Source organism: Octodon degus, unplaced genomic scaffold, assembly GCF_000260255.1.
Source record: "Octodon degus isolate 3935 unplaced genomic scaffold, OctDeg1.0 scaffold00086, whole genome shotgun sequence".
Classification (NCBI taxonomy): Eukaryota; Metazoa; Chordata; class Mammalia; order Rodentia; family Octodontidae; genus Octodon; species Octodon degus.
The window spans coordinates 8,301,395-8,324,733 of NW_004524662.1; the positions used below are offsets into that span (position 1 = coordinate 8,301,395).

General features: G+C 35.9%; 1 protein-coding gene and 1 pseudogene across 2 annotated transcripts in view; one reads left to right on the forward strand and one right to left on the reverse strand.

Annotated features, from left to right (window-relative positions):
- Positions 1-23,339, reverse strand: part of Nubpl (nucleotide binding protein like) — a 313,256-nt gene that overhangs the window by 273,227 nt on the left and 16,690 nt on the right. The window lies entirely within an intron of this gene.
- The window catches only part of LOC105742953, a 10,872-nt pseudogene continuing 6,910 nt past the window's right edge, over positions 19,378-23,339 (forward strand).

Below are 23,339 nucleotides of genomic sequence, written 5' to 3' on the forward strand. Positions count from 1 at the left end.
CAGGGTAATTTTTAAATCTGCTTACTAGCAAGATTAGGAACATTACAGTTTTATTAAAAAAAAAAAAAAACTACATAGGAATTTTGTGTTTCTTTTTTCTTTTTCTGACCAAAATAAATGGCATCATCTTCAACAAGATAAAACTACCTTCAGTACCACATTTTTATTTTTAAGTAACAAGGAAAAGTAAATTAGGAATAAAATACCTAGATTAGAAAAAGAAAAGCCTTAAATAACTGGCCTGCATAACTTTTTTAGAAGTTTAATGCCATGATAAGTAGTCTTCAAATACTGAGGAAGTTAGAAAGCTTTTCATCACCATAGTAATACTTTCAAATATGCAAAACAAGATGGTTATAGATACTAAACTCTAAAAATAAGTTATCTTATCTGTGATATCATCTACTCTCTACTATTATTTTTTTTTGGTGGGGGGGGTTTCCATGGATCAAACAGGACCTTCCACTTGCCAGGCAAGTGTTTAAGCCACTGAGCTATCTCCCTGGCCCTCAACTACTCTTTTTGTTGCCAATATCTAAGCCTGGGAACATAGAAACCTAACTAAACAAGAATCTTCCCAAAAAGAGATAAATTACTACAGCTAAGGCAATAAAAAAAGACACCATCAATTTCTTAAGAATGTCCTTAACTAAACTGCAAAGCAGAAAATAAATAACGTTTATAATTCTGAGAGATTTGCAAAGAAAACAGGAATCAGGTATAAAAGAGTGCTTGATCTACCCTCCACACAAAGCCATGCCACCAAGCAGCTGGTTTTGAAAAGATGGCTCCATATGCTCAGCTCTTCTCTGAAAGACCACTCTAGCACTGCCTGCTGAAGATAAAGGTTCCACAAGGAAATGGGAGTTGGGGAACTGTTTACTGAAGAAAAAAAATTGAGAGGAAAAGTGAAATGGTATGAACTAGTTAAGATAAAAGGAGGAAAACTGGTTTTAAAAAATTGTTTTCTGAGAAAGATCTGGATAAGGAAAGAATGAATGAATAAAAATCTATTAAATATAAAATTAAGGTAACTTTTCTCTTTTTAATACAGAAGAAAGTTCAGTAATCTCCTTAATCAAAGTGATAGAATGAATTACTGGCAGCAAGCTGTATTTTACCAAAAGGAATTTAAAAGATAGGCCAGAGCAAAGAGGAAAGTGATCAATGACGTAGAGTGTGCCTAAGGAGAGTCACATAGGGAGAAGACACTCTCTCAGGCTTTCACAGAGAGCACATTGGCCAAGCAATGGCCGTGACTCATCCACATGGCTGCACTGAAAAAGGTTTTACAATCTGAGGTACGGGATCTCAAGATAAATCCTGAGGACATTTCGCTGACCTTCTCAGACCAAAAAGCTACAACTCTTGTTGCATAGGTCCTGCTTTACCTTGGTCTTAACCATCCAGTAGAAAAGTATGAAGATGAAATATAGGAAATAAAGCCATGCTGTTATGTTGAGCTGTGGGGGACTCAGGTCAATAATTTCTGACATTGCCAGTTAAACAGAAGACCCAATGCTATTATGGGCTACTGGACTCTTTTAGAATATTTTGCTGAGTTTACACACCTATAATATTCAATAACGGAACTTAGAAAAAATGGGGTATACCAATGAATGTCCATTTTGTATTTGTGTATTCCAAGTGGTTAGGATAGATATATAGTTGCATTCTCTTAATGAATAGAATGATTTGTTCTAATGGTGTTTGTAAATAGGATCACAAGTCCACTTCTTGTACAGCAATTAACCACTAAGAAGACTATATACAGTGTGTTATTTGTTGAAACTGTACTTCCGATTGGATTTGAAACTGTCTCATTGCTGTTTATCAATAAAACTTTGAAAAAAAAAAAAAAGAAAAAATAAATAAATAAATAAAAATAAAATAAACTACATTGTAAAAAAAAAAAAAAAAAGATAGGCCAGAGGGTATTAAGGAGAAGACATCCAGCCAATAGCTTCTACAGCGTAATTCAAAAACAAAATTGCTAATGTGTCTAATAGCAAGTCACAAGGTAAATGCTTTCTACCTAAAACCACACAGAAAACATGGATGGGGAGTTTTTTATCTATCTGAAAATTATCTTAAGACAGTATTTTATTTTATTGTACTAGGTGAGTATGATGTGTGAATTTACATCCATTTAGAGTAGGAAGAGAAATTTCTAGTAAAAGACTTGCATTAGGATTTAGTTTAACATTTTTTTACCTATCTCATATAATTAATCTTAAAAACCTGTATATTTTATTTTAATATCCAATGTTAAGTTCCTTATTCAGTATACTGACTTATTCTTATAAAGGATACCACAGATGTATATCCACGTCTCAAATCAATACTACTATGTTAACGGTTTCAATTAGCAAACACAAGTGCTTTTAGTTTTTATAAAGTATGAACCTTAAGGATTTCAACATGCTCTGTAGTCACAGATTACTTTTAGAATGGACCAGTAAAATAAATAATTGTATCGTATTCAAATATATATAACTATGTAACTATCATCAAGTTAAAAATAAAGTTCAAAAACCATTTTAAAATTCTCAAGGCACTAGTATAATTATTACTTTCAAAATGATGCTATAAAAAATTATCTAAGCCTAGGTAAAATATAATTATGCAATTTCAATGAAATCACTACTGCAATATGCAGGATATGTCCAAGTATGATGCAATACTTTAAGGGAAAAATAACATCTTTTTGAAAATATTAACATCTAACTTGAAGTTCATAAACAGTTAATTATCTTGCCAAGTGATTAAAAAAAGTGATACATTTTTAAAATCACTGTTGCTTAATACCATGTAAATCACATAAGTGAATACTATTTTGGAGTTTTTTAAAACAATATATTAAAGGCATAGTAGAATACATAAATAAGCAAGCTAGTATTTGTATGACTTAATAGATCGGTGATTACAGAATTTACTATCCTTAATAAGAATCTGTTTTTTTACCTGTAAAATAAAGATTAAGGGCATAGCCTGCTTAAAAATGAAGGAGGATAGGAGGACATTTTCAGACAAAAAAAAGTGAGTGATGTACTTTTTAGAATTTCTGTCAAGATTATAAAGTAGTCCAAATTTGTGAAACTCAAACAATAGCTAATAAATATAGCACAATGTGTCAAGGAATATATTGATTTAAGAGATAGATTGGAAGGGAAGGAGGTATTAAAGATGACTTCCAGGTTTTGCTGGTGAAAGAAAAGATGGTAATGCCATTTACCAAAATGAATTTTTCAATCTAAGGTTGAGTTTTATTTTTGTCCTCTCACTTGAATTACTGTATCCCTACTTGAATTTAAAACTTGATCCCTGAGACTTTATAATTCTACTTTCCAGAGACTGAACCTAATGGAAAATGGAGATAGTACAGTGGCTTTTACATGCTACTCTGAAGATCAGTGCCAGCTTGCTGCGTAAGAGTCACTTGGGAGCTTGTTAAATAAATCAGAATCTCTGGGAATTGGTATTTTTGGGTCTGGGATTTGAACATCAGTTTTGATAATGAGCTTCCCAGGTGATTCTGATCTACAGCTAGCTGCGTTTGGGTATTTTTGGTAGAAAAAGCATGGGCTTTGAATACACGCAAACCTGAACTGCATCTCAACTCTTATTAACTGTTATGTATTTGGGCAAGGTAGTTGACCTTGCAGAGCTCAAATTCTTCATCTGTGAAAATGTATAATAATAAAGACAGCAGCTATGTTACAGAGCTTTTGTGAAGTACAGAGAAAATGTATACATAGCAGTGCTAGTGTAATGTCCAGCTCTTGTAATAAGCATTAAGTAACTAGCTGTTGTGTGTATTACCCTGTGGTGTGTATCATGCATTTGATTTAGTACAGAAATGAAACAACAACAAAACATACAACAACTAAAATGCATGTTCACACAAATGATTGTACACAAATTTTCATATTAGTATTATCCATAATCAAAAAGTGAAAATCTAAATATCAATTGATGTAATTAATAAATAGTACATGATATACACATACAGTAGACAGCAATAAAAAAATGAAATACTGAACCACACAGTAGTCCTCCCTTTCTATGGATTCACTTTCTTTAGTTTTATCTATCCAGGATCAATGAAGTCCAAAAATATTAAATGGAAAATTCCAGAAATAGTCAATTTCTACATACTGTCTGAATAGCATGATGGGATCTCATCTCACCCCATTCCACCTCTCATCTTCTCCCCTGAGACTTTAAATCACTGCTTTGTCTAGCATATCCATGCTACCTACCCAAGCTACTTAATTAGTTGCTGTCTTGGTTATTCGATCAATTATAGCTCTATCACAGTGCATATGTTCAACTAACTTTTATTTTACTTAATAGTTATACTGGAAATACATGTATGGCAAAGAAAAGCTACCAAGTGCTTCTTTAGGTTAAAAGGCTAAAGTTCTTGATCTAAGGAAAGAAAAAATTATACACTAGAGTTGCTAAGATCTACAATAAAAATAAACCATGTATCCTTGACATCATGAAGGAAAAAGAAACCATGCTAGTTTTCTACCAAATTTCAAACCATAAAATCTACAACAGCCAATTGATAAATGCTCAGATAATACAGAAAAGTCATTAAATTATATGATTTCAGACTATGTACAGTTTAAGGCATCCCATTCAGGGGTCTTGTAACATCATCTATGGATAAGAAGAGACTACTATACCATGGATGAACCTTGAAAGCATTATCCAAACTGAAAAAAAATCACAAAGGCCACATATTATATTATTCTTGAGAAGGATTTTTTTTTAATTTGTTTTTTGGGGGATGGCTCAGGCTGCCTTAAGGGCAGGTCTGGAAAGGCACAGCCCCTTGATCTTGGACTTCCCAGCTTCCAAAACTGTACAACATAAAAATTCTTGCTAAGTCACCCAGTCTATGGCAATTTGTTTTGGCAGCCCAACCTAATAAAATCCTATTTATATGAAATGCGAAAATAGTTAAATCTACAAAGAGAGAAGTAAATTAGTGGCTGCCTAGGGCTGGGGTAAATGGGGAAGTTAAGCAGTGAAAGCTCAGGGAGGTGGGGTTATTGGGGGTAATGAAAATACTCTAAGATTGATGAGGATAGAGGTAAAACTGATAAAACACTAAAAGCCACTGAATTATACTGCTCAAAAAAAATGGATTGTATAGTATATAAATTATATCTCAATGAAGTTATTTTTAAAAATCTTTTAGAATGTCATTCAAACATAACAATTAGCATAGCTTAAGTAAAAAAAAAGGTAACTTATATATTGAAAAGTGTTTTGTTTTGTTTTGTTGAGACAAGGTCTAACAATGTAGTTTGGGCAGCTCCTAAACTCACTATGTAACCTAAGCTTTGCATACTGAACTTGAAAACGTGCATATTATTTTTCAAATGCATTGAGAAACATGTATTTTACTGACTTCAACTCAGTTGTAGACAATAAATCTGGAATGGAATGGAGATCATCCTTGACCTCTTTCTCTCCTCTTTCATTTCCAATCCATAAGCCTGACCTACCTATTTTACCTCCAGTTCCATTTCTAGTGCCAACATCCCAGTCCAAGATATCACTATGCTTTCCTCTTCATGTTAATTTTAATAGCCTGGATTGTTCTCCTATATCCACTGTAATAGCACCCACTGCATCTTCTATACAATAGCAAAACAATTTTTAAGCAAATCTGATCCCACTGCCTTTAGGATAATCTCCAAATTCCAAAATCCTTGACATCATCTCCAAGGCCTCTCTCGTACACTGACTGCCAACTCACTGGTCATTTTGGCGCCTCAACCTCCCTATACATACTCCTTTACAATTGGAGTTTTCTGGCACAAAGGTCCTAATTCTCCACAAGCTTTCATTCCAATGGGGAGCAGGGGGAGGAAGGTCCATTGAGGATGAATAAAAAATAAAGAACTGGGGGCAACAGCAATTACTACCATGAAAAAATAAAGCCATGTGAGATCATAAAGAGTAATGGTAGTTGTGTGAAAGCAGATGTAATTAATAGTATTCCCTGGGAGAAGACTTCTTTCCACCCTCAGATTAGGATCAGTACCTTGTTTATATGGTCTTCTGACACAGGAATTTTTCCTTTCTGGCACTTAGCACAGACATAAATAACTTTGACTGTCTGTCTTCTTCTTCACCATTCTATCCAAAATTCCTACCACAGCACCTGACATATAGCAGGTAATTAATAAACACATTTTAAAAGAATGTCTGGGGTTCTCCACTTTCACAAACTAAATCATAAAACCACAGATTCTATGATGCAATCAGCTACAGGAACCTACACAACTCTGTCAAAACCAAAACCAACAGTCATCAAGATGAACAAGAAAGGTATGTGCCCATCCCTATTCCATGAAACTCAGTGTAATACCCTCTGCCACTTTTGATTTACTACTGCCTATGTCAGCTTATCTGTAGTGCTTCATAAGACACACACTTAAGTAACAGCTGGCTTCCATCTTCCCTATCTAATCATATATAAAAATAAAGCTTCATTTATATTATCAAAATCATTTCTATGGCAAATATGAAAATGTCAGAGCCCTACGCCCTACTTGGGCACTATAAGAAAAAGTAGCAACCTTGCAGGGGATTTTTATCAGAGACAGATGCTAGCTTACTCCAATTCCATTTATAGGGCTTGTTTCTAAGCAATCTATTTTTCTCCTGACTTCATTTCCTCCTCTAGACTCTCTAGATTCTCAAATTTTCCTTTTTCTTTGATTAATTATAACATCCTTTAGCAACATAAAACTAGCCCATTTTTTCTCCACTATAAAAACTTCTACCAGACCACTTCTGCAAAGATGTGATGCTCAAAACATGTATTGCTTATAATGGAAGAACTGTTTTCAAAGAACTGGGATTCACAAGCTCTATGGACTGATTATTGTAAAGACAAAACTGGGACTAATCAAGCTGAGAAATTCTCATTAAAGAGGGGGAAAAAAAAAAAGCAATAGTAAGATTTGCCTCTTAAGTACTTGGTCAAACGCCTATGAATAAGTGTCCAGGGAAAAGTTTTACTCTAGTATTGTTGCTAACATCCCTCTTGTTCCAAATATCCTCTCCACCCCCACTTCACCCCCCATCAAAGTGGTCTGATCCTTCTTTTGAAACTTAATCCTTTCAAAAAAGAAAAGAGACCAATAGTCTCACTAAAAAGCCTCTCTACTGTTAAAGAAAAAAACAAGTACACAAATTTTGCCCAAATATTCTTCCCCTGGATAGGTGCCACCCTTAGTCATGCACAGCTGGTGTTTGCTCACTAAAATACTCCATTCATAAACAAGACCCCTCTATCCTATTATCTCTGGCATCTATTAATTTTCACATTGTCCCTACCATGTTAAAAATTTTTATTCTGTGTAGTTTTTGGACATAACCATTCCAGTCAATACCCATTTTATCTTAACACAAGTTTTTTAATTCCTTGTGGAAGTTCTAAAAGAACAAAGCTTACCACTATTTGACACCAAAGAAAATAAATGAATTGCCCCACAATATAACTAGAAAAAAAAATTGTTTGAAGCTAATATGCAATACCAATTAGAACACTGAAAGCCAAGATCATTTTAAATTATGTATTAGCAGCTGAGATTGGCCTTAGAATATATGTATTTCACAACCTTAAAATGTCCAAATAATTAAAAGACCATTTTTCTCAAATCTAACCTTCCTTCACAGGTGCTCTTACTTGGCTTCCTGACCTCAAATATCACTATAATTTGATGGCACCCAAATCTAAATCCCCAGCCCCAATAAATAAATAAATAAATAAATAAATAAATAAATAATAAATCCCCAGCCCCAAGCCCTCCTCAACAGTGCTAGACTTAATGTATTTATTGAGGGGTCTATTAGGCATTTAAAACTTAACATGTATAAAAGAGAACTGATTTTTAATGCTCGATCTCTCCTTCAGAAGTCTTCTCCATCTTAGGAAATATTGCCACTACTTACACAGGGTGCTAAAACCAAAACTAGACAACCAAAAAGGAAATTAAAGTCTAACATGTTACAACATGGATGAATTTTAAAAGCTTTCTACTAAATCATGTAATCTAGACACAAAAAAGAATATAGTATGATTCCATTTCTACAAGATACTTAGAATGGTTAGATCCATAGAGAAAGAAAATAGATTGCTGGTTACCAGGACCTAAGGATAATGGGGGAAAGGAGGCGTCTTTATTGTACACTGTATACATATTGCAGAGACGACAAAAGAGTTCTGAGCATGATAATAGTGAAGGTTGTATAACCATGGCACTCGTAATTGAACCAAGGGCCTTGGGCCTCCTGATTCTACCTTTAGAATATTTTTGGAACCTGATAACTTCCAACTACCTCCACAACCACAATAGACGCTGTCATGTTTAGCCTATATTCTTGCACTAGCCATTAGCTAGTCTCCCTGTTCTAATAATTTCCCTATAGTCTATTCTCTATATCACAGCCTTTTAAGGAGTAAATTAGATCATGTTACTACCCTCATCAAAAATCTACTGCATCACACTCAGAGAAAAAATGTCTACATTTCTGCTCTGGCTTACAAAGTTCTAAATGATATGTACTACCTACCTCTCCTTTAGTCATACTGATCTTCCTCCTATTCTTCAAATAATCCAAGTTGATTCTACCTTAGGGCTTTGTTCTTCTGGAGTGCAGTTCCTCAACTTATTCAGATCACAGCTCAAATGTCATTCCTTCAGAGAGCCCATGACAGACAAACCTAACAAGAAGAGCACTGCCCATCACTATTTCCTTTTTTTCATTAAGTGTTACTGTTATCTAAAAAAGCAGGGGCGGGGAAATGGCAGATGTATCATGATTCTTCTGCTGGACTATAAAATCCTGAAAGATACATACTTTTACCACTATATCTGTACAATCTACAAAATGTCTAGATCTGGTAAATACTCAGTAAATCCTTGAAAAACTAACAGAATTATCCTTATTTGTAAAACCACAGGATTTTTATTACCTTGATTTTTATTTCAAACAAGAGACTCAACTGGACATTAAAGGAAAGCAGTTATTTTGAAGCAACCAAGAGGAAGCCTCAATTATTCAACTTCTCATTTTGCTTTCTGAGTCAGGCTCAGAACTCCAAAATGGAAAAAACCCAGCCAGGTATGGTTGCACACTTTTAATCCCAGCAGTTTGGGAGGCTGAGGCTGGAGGATCACAAGCTCAAGTCTCACCTCTGCAACTTAGTGAGACTCTGCCTCAAAATAAATAATTATATTTAAAAGGCTGGGGATATACCTCAATGCAAAGACCCTGGGCTCAATCCCCAGTACCACCAAAATAAATAAAAAGAACAAACCTTTTATAACATAATGGGTCTAGCATTCTTCCTCCATCACTGTGAATTTCACCTCAATTTTTAAAGTTCACTAATTAAAAAAACATTCCTTCATCAGATCAGTAACTCCCCAGAATTACTGCTCAGAGCTTCATTAGTTTCTTTAAAAAAAAAAAAAAAAAGAGAGAGAGAGAGAGAGGAAACTATCAAGGTACAGACTTCCAGAGATAACCAGAAATACAAAAGCTTCCCTGTGTTAGCTACACACTGGTCAGTTCAGAAGACATGCTATTAGATATCCATAAAATCTGAATATTTGACTGGCATCATTACTCACAAATGCCTTTAATTTTTACGTCTCCGACACTATCACTTAAACCACATATCACTTACCACCGGTATGATAAAGTAATAGCCATGTCTTAATTTCCATAACAAATCTCTCTCCAACAGTAGGCAAGTAAATGGAAATTAAACGTTTGTTATTCTGCAGCATTGATAAGCATAGAGGCCAACGGACAAAATCACAAACCAATGAAATTATGCCCATCAGAATAATTTCATTAATGTTTCTTGGGCAGCATACTCTTCAGCTACACGGAAAGCTTTAAATTGTCTAATAGAAATAAGATACAATATCTTATTCTCCCTTAAGTAACTGTGTTCTTAAAGAAAACGCTTCTATGAAGAATAGGATTGGACATACTGGTCATCTTTTATCTAAGCCAACCAAATAGCCCAAAGACAAGACTAGCAACTTGATCAGTTTCCATGGTGACCGGCAAAGAGACCCATTGCACTTCAGATAACATTCCAGCACAAATTTGAGGGCAAAACTGTTCCTAGGCTTGCAGAAGCCTTATGCTTTCTGTTTTATTCACAGGAAAAAATCGAAATAGAGAGCAACCTTATCTCCATGTACAGGATCTAGCCTGCCTCAAAGACTACCTGAGTACTTTCCTCTTTAATTCAAGAATGTTACATTGTTTAAGAGCCACAGGCAGCGATCCAACTTGTCATTTATTGCTTGTGGAAAATCCTAGCTTGTTATCTGTCCTGACAGTAATGAAATAATCCTTTAAAGCAACAGTAGGATAGAGTTCTTCCAGCTCAGCTAAAAAATTGTTGGTTGTACTTTATCATTCCCAGAAGCAGAACATACTGCCTGTTCTCTTCAAGCAGCCATTTAAGATTTTTTTCAGAAATACAAAGAAGACATATGTCCTTTAGGAAGACAAGCTTTCTGAAGAAGCTTCTTAAGAATAATAGCTAAAAGAACTATTTAAAATAGCAATTCATTTTCTGTAAAACTGGTTGATGTGGTTAACTTGGCAAAGCATTTGAGAGATGAAGGAAGAAACAAGAACATGATGAGAGGTTCAAGCTTATAATTATTTTGTCTTATTACACCAACAATAAATAAAAGCTCTTTAAAAGTGTTTTCCCTTTCATCTGAACACTCATTGACCCATTTCTGTGCCGCAGTGCTGACCCCAGCCCTTTCACACAGTTCAACTGCCAAATGTGAACTACCACACGTTCCTGACCAGAAAGAAACAGGCTGGAATGAAATCTGTCGTGTGAAGTATTTCACAGCCAAAATTAAAGCTTTCAAATGCCACAACCAAAAACAATGTTCTGATTTCTATTTTATTCTCATAGCCTTTAATCTTACCAAAGCTTGTTTTAAACATTTGTCCAATTCTCTAAATTTTCTAGCACTTCAGAATAGTGTTTCAAACCATTTTTAAATTTTTGCAGTATATGCCTTAACTAAAATAAAAACATTGAAATACAGGATATATATTTCCTTCAAGTATAATTCTCCCAAAGCAAATGATTTGAGAAAACCCAGTAACTTATTCAAATTTGGAAAATTCTACCGAAGCGTAATCTGTTTTTAATCACTTCACAAAAGTTCACTGAATATTTCACAATGGGACAAACAATAGTAGCAGAGGATTGAAAATACAGCCGCTGACCTCATGGAAGTCATGGTGATTCTCAGGGTAGAAGATCAACTCGTGAACCAAGAGGAGGAAGTAACATTACATAAAGCCACTAAAAAGACTTCACCAGGGAAGTGACGAGGGAATGTGAGACCTCAAAATAAGAGGAACCAGCAAAAAAGGAAAAAAACAAAAAACAAAAAATCAAGGCAAAGGACCAGTACAAGCAAAGTCAAGAACAGAGCACAAAATTAGGTTAAACCAGCTTTTACAACCTAAACTAAGCGATTTGGGCAGAGGCTTTTCTGCAGTAAGAACTTTTCTATAACAAAACCAGTCTGAACTATGCAGAGACCACATCTTACAAAAAAAAAAAGTAATAATAATAATTTGACTCTTTCTTTTCTCAGTAAATGTCAGAAATTAGTGAATTCAAATGTACTTTTACATATAAAACATACTTCTTACCAAGAATTACTTTTCGATTGAAGAACACAGCAAAACAAAGATTTTGCAAGTGTTCCTTTTGAATCCAACCTCTTGCACTTCTTTTCCCTCTAGCTTTAAAACAATACCATAGTTTCTTCCAAAATGGCTAACCATAATACTAAAACAAAATATTTTTCCTAAGAAATAAGTTGATTGTATAAGCTTCCAAGCTATAATAAAATATTAAAAACAGATTAATATGTAATCCCTTTACAACACCAGCATTAAAGAAAATCCCTCAAAGGAGGAGACAGAAGAGGAAAGATGATATTTAAAAAAAAAAAATTAAGATGTGCCATGCACACATACCAATTCCCCATGATGAATGTAATCACTGTGTAATGAAATATGTGCTAATAAAATTTTAAGAATTTTTAAGGGTTGAATCTTATGAACTTGAATTAAGTGGCTATACATCAGATTTCTCAAATACAATTGTGAGAAACAAGTCTCAACCATATTACCCAAATTCACATGATAATATGTCATATTATAACAATATAGACTGGTGTTTGTAGTATTGTTACAACTAGTAAGAGTAGCTCTTACTAATATTATTAGCATTAACTATGTGCCAGACACCATGAATATGCATTAGCTCTCATAATACAGACAACAACTCTGAGGTAAAACAGGCAAAAGTCACAGTTTGCAGGAGGCAGAATCATGTCCAGGTCTGCCTAACACCAAAAAGCTAGACTATTAATTTCTGTACACATATATATTAATGAATTAAATAACAGTGTTATTAGTGATAACAGAAAATGTGTACTGCTCCAACATTGTGTAACTTTTCAACTTGCTACCTGTTCCAGCCAAAACAATCTGGTACTCATCATTTGTCATAATCAACATACCTCCTGGAGCCAACTAATGACAAGTCCTGAGGAACTACTATGTTTTAAGAGACATCAATGAAAAAAAAAAAAAAAAAAAGTCAGAGACACAAACTCTTTGAAGATAATACTGTTTCCTTTTCCACTTTTAAAATTAATTGAAATTCTATTTAATGACTCATTCTCACAATGGAAATTACTTAACATTAGTTCTACTGAAGTTAAGTAAAAAACATGTCAACCTTTGTTTTGAAATACTACTTACAAAAAAGCTTTTATCTAGCTACAGATACTAAAAAGCTTTTTATGACTGACTACAGGTTAGCCATGTGCTGAGTACTTTATATATATTATCCCATTCAAATTTTTTTTTTGCTCCGAATGCCTTCAGGGCAGGTTTGGCTGGCTTGAGTTGACCACAGCAATCTAAGCCTGACTGCTTTGTTGAAGCAGCCACTTAAAGAACTGAGCTAAGGAACAGGCCCACCCATTCAAATGTTAACATTGGGCTGGTGAGATAGCTTGGGCACATAAGCGCCTACCTGGCAAGTGCAAGGTCCCAAGTTCCATCCCTTGTACTGCAAACCAAGCCTGCCCCAGAACCCCAGGCACACCGTGCTGGCCCCTAAAACTGGGCATGGTGACACATGCCTGTAATCCTGGCACTAGGGAGGCTAGACAGCAAGATCACTATGAGTCTGAACTGCATAATGAGATCCTGTACCAAATAAATAAAAATTAAAATATTAAAAATAAATTTAAAAATGTTAATTATTTCATTTGCTCAGGAGAAAAAATATAATTTACATTGAACACTATAGACAATGTACAATACTTCGAATTTCTCATGTATATTTTGTGTATGTGTACATGTGTATGCACACACACTCCCTACTTAACATGTTCCACAGTCATTACCAACATTTTTTAGAAGTCTACTATGTTTCATCACTGAACCAGGCACAGAGGGAAAAAAAAATGAACAAGACTAATTCTTGTTAGTCTTGTTCAAGAACTAATGGTTCACAGACTAACAGAGGAGATAAGCAAACAAACCCTTAATTTATCTGTGGATGGGAAGGAACTACATCATGCTCATAGGACAGAGTTATTAGGAAGCAGAGTTTGATGCTATCTATGCTGAATTTAAAATGCTTACAGAACATACAAAGGCCCACTCACAGTATAGAGCTACACCAAATTGAATGCCCAGCTGAGATATCCAGATGGTTGAAGTATTTGGAATCAAGGTACATGGTAGCAACAGGGGCTATGAGGAAAGATATTACTGGGAAGAGTAGAAAGTGAGAAAACCAAAAAAAAAAAAAACCTAAGTCATCACAAATGCTCTCATCCCATGGCACTCCTCAGAAGGCTAAGTGAAATAAAATAAAGCTTCATAATTGAAAAATGTGAAATCTATCTATGCGTTAGAGCCACCTATCTAGCAAACATTCACTTTGTATTTTCTAAATCAGAAGCATTATGATAACTGCTGAGGGTAGCCAAAGATAAAAACCAAGTTTTTATTGTTGTTTCTGAAACAAGGTATCAGTGAATTGCCCAGGGTTGCCTCAAACCCCTGGGATTAAGCAATCTTCCTGTCTCAGTCTCCCCAGTTGCTGGAACTAAGCCATACACCATTACATGACCAGAGCATTTTGTTTTGAATAGGATCTAACTATGTTTTCCAAGCTATAACCCAGTTTCATTTTGTTTTTTACCCAAAAACACGAGCGTTTAATGAAATATGCTAAGTGAAAAAAAGTGAAACTTAAAAAGACAAATGTGTATTCTACTTATGTAGCATTCCGACAAAGGAAAACTATGGGGACAGGAAACAAACCAGTACTTGGCAGTGCCTGGGTGATGTGGGAAGGTTGGCTGCAAAGAGGCAGCAGGAAGGTGTGTTTTGGAGGATGATGGAATTATTGTACATTTTGTCAGTTCTTTTTTTTTTTTTTTTTTTTTTTGAGACAAGGTCTCACTATGCAGTCCAGGCTGGCCCTGTGCTCACTTTTGTAGCCCCCAGGCTGGTCACCTAGTGATCCTCTGGTCTCAACATCCACCTGTGCTGGGATTACATCGTGTGCTACCATGCCTGGTTCCCGGGCCAGGTAGGTGCACCCAGGGTTCTTGGGCCAGCACAGCATGCGGGGCTGAGGACTGAACTCGGGACTTTGTGCTTTCCAGGTAGGTACTTATGACCCTGAGCTATCTCCCTGGCCCCTCAATTGTCAGTCCTTAACCATAAGCATTTACATAAAAATAGGAGCAAAAATCTCAGAGCTTAGGTTGTCATTCAAATTATACCACTGCCACATTCTGCCTAGGTGACACTGAGCAAATTACTTCACTTCTGTGTGTTTCTACTTCCTCATTTCTGATTATAAATGAGGAAAGAATTGTAATAGTATGTATTACCATTTGGTTACTATGAAGAAGAAATGAGCTAAGAATTGCATCATGAGAATTAAATTATTTCATGTAAAGTACTTATTCATAGTGCTTAAAACAATAAATGCTCAATAAATGTTATATTGTTATTATTTAAATCATTAGAGAAGATCCAGCCCAAGCCCAGGCCCAGCAAGTGTGTGGGAGAGCTTCCAGCTTCCGTGCGCCCGCAGGACCTCTCCAGACCAAACCAAGGCACACTGCGGAGTGAGGCCCTCTCCTACACCCTTGGAACCCCTCCACCCCTCCGGAGCCCATCATCCAAGCCCAACAAGTGAGTGAGAACTTCTACCATGCTCTCAGAACCCTCCAGACCCAGCCAAAGTGCAGGTCCAGCTAGTGTATGGGAGAGCTTCTGCGCTCCCCTATGCCCCCTGGGCCAGGGGCACAACAGATTCATTGCTGTGCCAGAGGGGCACATCAGGTTCACTTCCAAGGACTGCACCAGGAATGAGCTGAGCACAACAGCTAGACCCAAGACAGGCACAACTGGATAAACTCAAACTTAATAGATCTACACCCGAATCTCAGCAACTGCTAAAGTTATAACTGCACCAAAGCTCTACACCAAAAGTCAGAGGTCAGTGCTATATGAAATCACAAAGAAAAAAAGCAAAATGCAATCTCTGGCCTCAAGCCGACCCAGAAAAAGTGCAGAGGACACTAGCTCAGCTGAAATGTATGAATTAATAACGTCTGAAGTAAAGAAACAACAAAGAAATGTACAGAGGAACTCACATCAGAAATAACCGCAAAAATTTAAAAAAGATATATCTGAATTAATAGCATCTGAAGTAAACAATCAAATACAGAAACATATAGAGGAAATAAGATCAAAAATAATCTCTGCAATAAAAGAATTAATACATGTTTCTCAAGAAGACACTGATAAAAAAATAGAGAAGATTAGAAAAGTGACGAATTTCTTCAAACAACAATACAGGAAAGAAATAGATCTCATGAAGCAGAATCAAAGAGACACAGAGGAACTTAAAATCTCAAAAACAAGCTTGCACAACCAATTGAAAGTGAAGATAGTTTCAGATCTTGAAGCTGCTGTCACAGCTAGTCAAAAGGTAAGAAAAGATCTCTTAAAAACAACTAGGATGCAGGAAAAAATAATTCATTACCTGCAAGATGATACAAAGATGAATAACAAGACTAATAGGTATCAATGAGGTAGAAGGAGTCAATACAAATGATATAAAAAGAATATGGGCAGAAGTAATAGCAGAAAACTACCCAAATATGAGGAAACAATCTGACATTCAGACAACCGATGCATACAGAATGCCAAATAACTTCAACCCAATCAACAACACACTGAGATATACAATAGTCAAGATCCCAGAAATTTAGCACAAGAACAATATACTGAAAGCTGCTAGAGAAAAGAAACAGATCACATTTAAAGGAAAACCTATCAGAATTATGGCCGACTTCTCTTCACAAACCATGAAGGCAAGAAGAGCATGGAGCAGAGTACTTCAAGTTCTCCATGAAAACAAGTTTCAGCCCAGACTACTGTACCCTGCAAAATTCTCTTTCAGTTTGATGGAGAAGTGAAATACTTCCATGACAAAGAACAACTAAAGAATTTCATGATGACAAAGCCAACCCTACACAGACTACTGAAAGATGTTCCAGACAGGGACCAAAATGATCTGAACTCCATGAATGAGAACAGAAGGAACCCACTAAATAGGGCAAACAATTAAATTTGACTCTAGTTTGCAATAGGGCCTAAGAGGAGATGATCAATGCTAAATGAGGTTATAAAGGCAGGGCCTGATTAGTGTTCTTACAAAAAGAAACCCTGGAGAGCTTACTCTCTTTTTGTCATGTTAAGGATGCGGTGATAAAGTGACTGCCTAAAAAACACTAGGGCCCCAAAATTTAAAGACCCATTCCAGAAATGGGCATCCGAGATGAACACACACTTCTCAGAGGATGAAATTAAAGAAACAGATAAACGTATGAAAAAATGCTCCACATCACTAGCCATCCATGAAATGCAAATTAAAACAACACTGAGATACCATCTCACCCCACAAAGAATGGCTATCAAAGAAATCAACCAACAACAAATGTTCAAGAGGCTGGGGGGAAAAATGAACCCTTCTCCACTGCTGGTGGGAATGTAGACTGGTGCAACCATTATGGAAATCAGTGTGGAAACTTCTTAAGAAACTAGGACTGGAAATCCCATTCAAGCCAGCTATTACCCTACTGGGAATTTTCCCAGAGGAACTGAAAATATCAATCATAGTGATATATGTGTACCTATGTTTATAGCAGCACAATTTGTGATAGCCAAATCTTGGAAACAACCAAGATGCCTGTCACCTGAGGAATGGATGAAAAGGATGTGGCATTTTTATACAATGGAGTATTATTCAGCTATAAAGAATGATAAACTCAAAGCCTTCATATTTCAGTGGATGCCACCTGAAGATATACTCATAAGTGAAATAAACCAGACACACATGTGTAAATATCATATAGTCTCCCTAGTATAAGAACTCAAAAGAAGAAATACAAATAGAAAGGTGTAACACAATTAAAAGGAAAGTGAGAACTTGAGGACTGGACAATGAAGAGGGAGCAAGGAGAAAAGCTGAGAAACATGACGGGGCAAAGCCATACATTTATAGGCACAAGATGGGTAAGGCAATGAGCCTGAGAAACATAAGCAGGTTTTTGAAACTATCAGTTAATAAGTAGGATTCTCACCCTGACTAACTATATATGCTGATACCTGTGAACTAAGCAACTGCACTGAAGATAGCAATGTATAATAGAAGGGTCATGCTTAGAATGTCTATCATTCTGGTCTTCTAGAAACATACTGCTTGTTATGACATACCCATTACTGCCATACTGTCTCTCAAGTAAATGTTTGTTTAAAAAAAAAATAGGGTAATAAATGAAAAAAAGAGACAAGAAAAAAAAATGTCACAAGACTGTCCTGCTACAATGCTGTATATGGTTAGATTTCTAAATTTCTGTGTAAAAATAAGTAATTGTTTATTCATATTTTTAAAATATTTTTTATTTTTTTAATTTTTTTCTCCATATGCTATAGAAACTTAAAATACAACATGTCAATACTAGATGGAAAATACCTGTTCCATGTTATGCCTAAGAGGTTTGATATTCAAACAGATAGTGAGGTTAAACCCACCTGCAGATGTTGTAGGGTAATAATAAGCTTCTCTTCTGGAGGGTTAACAACCTAAGTTTGCAGACCAAAAATTAGAGAAAAAGAAAGGCTGCGAGGACAGCCAACATTTTGGCCCTAGCCTTTCAAGGTCAGTGAAGACTAAGGACATAGGAGAACCTATTCTATAACATCATGTAACACAGTTGTGTCCCACATTTTCTGATCAAGATTATGGGGCCATAGAACAATGTGATCGATGACGTAGAGTGTGCCTAAGGAGAGTCACATGGATAGAAAACATTCTCTCAGGCTTTCACAGAGAGCAAAGTGGTCAAGCAACGGCCATGACTCATCCACATGGCTGACACTCACAAAGGATCTACAAACTGCACTACAGCGTTTCAGGATAAATCCTGAGGGGACTTGACTGACCTTGTCAGACACAAAAGTTACATTTCTTGTTATACAGGTCTTGCTTTATCTTGGTCTTAACAATCCAACAAAAAAGTATAAAAATGTGGTATTAAAAAGTAAAGCCCAGGGCTAGGGGGATGGCTCAGTAGAATGAGCGCTTCCCTGGCAAGTGCAAGGGCCTGAGTTTGATCCCCGATTCCAGGAAAAAGTAAAGCCATATTAATATGCTGAGCTGTGAAAGGCTCAAGTCAACAAGTTCTGACATTGCCAGTCCTACAGATAACCTACTACTATTATGGACTACTCGACTATATTGGATTATTTTGCTGAATTCACATACCTACAATATTTAAATGGCAATGGAATACCCATCTCTAACAAAACTAAACAAAAAAGAGGATACAAAAGAAGAACCATTTTGTATCTGTATATACAAAATAATTAGGATAGATAAACAGCTATCTTCTCTTAATTCAATGAGAAGAAAAATTTATACTTATAGTGTTTGGATAGGATATCATGTCTGCATCTTGTACTACGAATAACCACTAAGAAGATAACAATATGCAATGTATTAATTATTGAAACTGTCCTATTAATCCGTTTTGAAACTGTCTCATTGCTGATTCTCAATAAAATTAATAAGAAAAAATAAATAAATAAATCATTAGAGAAGGCAGGCTGAGGCTCAGATAGCTATGGGCCCCCAGTGAGTGCTTCCCTGCCTCTCACAGCCTCATGGGAGCTTTGCTGAGCTGCAGCCTACCTCTCTCACCATCTCAGAAGGCAGACCAACCTGAACAGCTACAGAGCCCTGCTGAGCCCAACCCCTCATGCCCCACAACATCACAGGAGCCTACCTTGCTCCCCAACCATTTCAAGATCCTTGAAAAACTTAGACCCACTCCATATCATTATTGGAACCTACAGCCCAAATTTCCTCCCATCTGCCATGGCAGTAGCCACACTGGATCCCAAAAAGCAGAAGCTTTGGTGGGCCTACTGCACCAACCCACTGTCACAGGAGCCTTGCTGGCCCTCCCCACCCCCACCGTCCTTACTGCATCTGGTTGAACATTGGGGAGCTTCAAAAATGTTAAAACAAAAGAGCAAAAGGCAATATCACAACTCCAGCCCACCCAAAACTAGCCCAGGAGGCAAAGTCATAGAACTTAGAAGTCCCACACCTGAAATTTCTGAAATGATAGCAACTGAAGTAAAGAAACAACTCCATCAGGCTATGAGGGAAATCAGATCAGAAATAATCTAGGAAATGACAACAATAGTGAAAGAATTGCTCAGTACATCTAAAGAAGACATAGATTAAAAAAAATTAAATAAAGGGCAATATGAAAGTGATGGAAACACTGAATGAACAATGCAGGAAAGAAGTAGAATGCATGAAACAGGTTCAAACAGTTATCCAGGACATTAAGAATTCCACTGAAAGCTGGCAAAACCATTTGAACAAAACAGAAGATACAATTTCATATCTTGAAGATAGCATTGCAGATAGTCAACATAAAAGGAAAAATCTCCTAAAAATAACAAGGAGCCAGGAAATAGCAATGCAACAGCTGGAAAATGATGGAAAGAAAAATAATATTAAATTAATAGGTATAAATGAAACAGCTGTACTCAACACAAATGATATAAAAAGACTATTTGCAGAAGTAGTAGCAGAAAATTTCCCAAACCCTGTGAAAGAATCACATAAGTGAGGCATAGATAACTCCAGTTAGCCATAAAATAAACCTAAACCCAGAAACATAATAATCAAAAAGCCAGTAATTCAGCAAAAATACCCAGAATGTTAAAATCTCTTAGAAAGAAGAAACAGATCACTTTGAATGGAAAGCCCATTAGAATCATGGCAGATCTCAATACAGACCATCAAATCAAGAAGAGTTTGGAGTGAGACATTTCAGCTCAGAAAGAAAACCACTTCCAACCCAGATATGTACCCTACAAAACTATCTATGAAATTTAATGAACAGATATTTCCATGAAAAAGAACAACTGAAGAAATTCATGACCACCAAACCAACCCTACAAAGAGTTACCTACAGATATTCTAGAAAGAGACAAAAGACCACAACTTCAAGAGCATCACCATAAAAGAACGACCAACCAAAGCAATGAAACAGAGGGGAAAAGCAGGGAACCTACAGCAGGAAAACAACGGAGCAAAAATAAGCCAATATACTTGTCGTAACTATCAATGTAAATGGCCTCAATTCAGCAATCAAAAGAAGCAGACTGGCAAAGTGGATCAAGATAATAATTCCAATAATATGCTATATATAAGAAACATGACTCTGTGCTCATACTCGCCACCAGGGTCAGAGGTCAGGGTGAGCATCTGGTGGACAGAAGTAAGAAGATGGTCATGGAGTCGTGAGTTACTCAGGAGAAAATTAAGAAAGAGCAAGAGAAGCCAACTGGCTGTGAGAAGACATGTCCGCTGCTGCTCTAGGTCTTCACCAACAACAACAGTTGGCACCACCATATCGATGAGTTCTCCTGTGGCAACATCCCGGCCAGTGAGTTGCAGATCTACACCTGGATGGATGCAACCCTGAAAGAACTAAATAGCTTAGTAAAAGAAGTCTACCCAGAAGCAAGAAAAAAGGGCACACACTTCAATTTTGCAATTGTTTTCATGGATCTTAAAAGACACTGCTATCAAGTTAAGGAGATGGACAGCACCATGTCTGGCAGAAAGGGAACAGATGAATCCATGACTCTATAGTCACAGAAGTTACAAATAGGTAATTACTTGGACATATTGATTACTCCTTCAAATTGGGCACTTATCTACTTTCTCTCAAATTTATTTTTCACCTAACTATGTAAAATAAACTTACTTACTTTTTCCTCTCCTGAAAAAAAAAAAAAAAAAAAAAAAAAAAAAGAACAAGAAAAAGAAACACATTTCACTCAAAAAGAAACTAATAGACTGAAAGCTAAAGGATGGATAATACTTCATGCAACAGAAACAGAAAAAAAGCAAGGGTAGCTATTCTGGTTGCTGACAATGACAACCTGTAACCCAACAGTGATTTAAAAAGATAAAGAAGGTCATTATATATTTGTTAGGGGAAACCTGAAAAAGGGAGAGACACCAATTATAAATATATACGTACCCAATGTAGAAGTACCCAACTATATATGACAAATTTTGACAGACATAAAAAATCAGAAAGCAATAACATGTTACAGTGGGGGACTTTAACACTGCATTGACACAAAGAGATAGGTCAACTATGCAAAAACTCAGCAAAGAAATAACATAACTAAATCAAATTGTGAAAAAATGGACTTTCTAGATCTTTACAGAGTGTTCCACCCAACAGCATCAGAACACATTCTATTCAGCTGAACACAGGACATTCTCAAAAACAGAACATAAATTAGCACACAGAGCATGCCTAAGGACATGCAAAGGAACTGAAATTATCCCAGGCATATTATCTGACCATAGTGCAATGAAATGGGAAATTAACAAAAGAAACAGCAAAGCTCCATAAACACATGGAATCTAAATAATACCCTCCTAAACAATAAATTGGTCACAGATGAAATTAGAGAAGAAATTAAACAATATTTATTACCAAATGAAAATCCAGATACAACTTCCCAGAACTGTGAGATGCAATGAAGGCTGTCTTAAGAGGGAAATTTTTAGAGGTAAATTCCTACATCAGGAAAACAGAACAAGCCCAAATAAACAAGCTCATGCTGCACCTCAAACTCTTAGAAAAAGAGAAAGTCAAGCCCAAATCCCAAAGAAGGCAGGAAATTGTAAAGATCAAAACAGAAATTAATGCAATGGAGACAAAGAATAAATGAATCAAAGAGTTAGTTCTTTCATCTTATCCCAGGAAGAATGGCTAACATTAAGAAGTCAACCAATAACAAATTCTGGAGGAGCTAAGGAGAAACAGGAACCTTTCTCTTCTGTTGGTGGGAGTGCAGACTGTTATGGAAATCAGTGTGGAGAATCCTTCAAAAGCTATGATTGGACATCCCATTCAAGCCAGCTAATCCTCTCCTGGATATTTTTTCAGAAAAACTGAAAACTTCATACCACAGTGATATATGTGCACACATGTTTATAGCAATGCAATTTGTCATAGCTAAATCCTGGAAACAACCCAGATGCCCATCAACTGAAGAATTTCTTATACATTTCTTTCTTTTTTTCTTTCATCTTCCAATTTTATATGCATATATTTTGTAATATAAGTAACTGGTTGGAAGACAACACTATGTATTACAATAAATACTATGAAATTCATATTACTTTGTTAAGTGAAGTTCTGTATCACTTGTGATTTTTTTTGTTTTAATTCTAATTTGTATTCTCTTCAATAAATAAAAAGTTGGGTTTTTTGTTTGTTTTTTGGGGTTTTTTTGTTGTTGTTGTTGTTTTCTTGGGTTTTTTTGTTTTGCTTTGTTGTTTTTTTTTTTTTTTTTTTTTTTCCAGAACCAGGGATTGAACTCAGACCCTTGCACTTGCTAGGGAGTGCTTATTCCACTGAGCCATCTCCCTGGCCAGAGTTGTGTTTTTGAAAGAATAAATAAAATTGGCCAAGGAGATGGCTCAGTAGAATAAGTGCTTGCATGGCAAGCGCAAGGGCCTGAGTTCAACCCTCAGTTCCACAAAAATAGATAAATAAATGAATATTTTAAAAGAA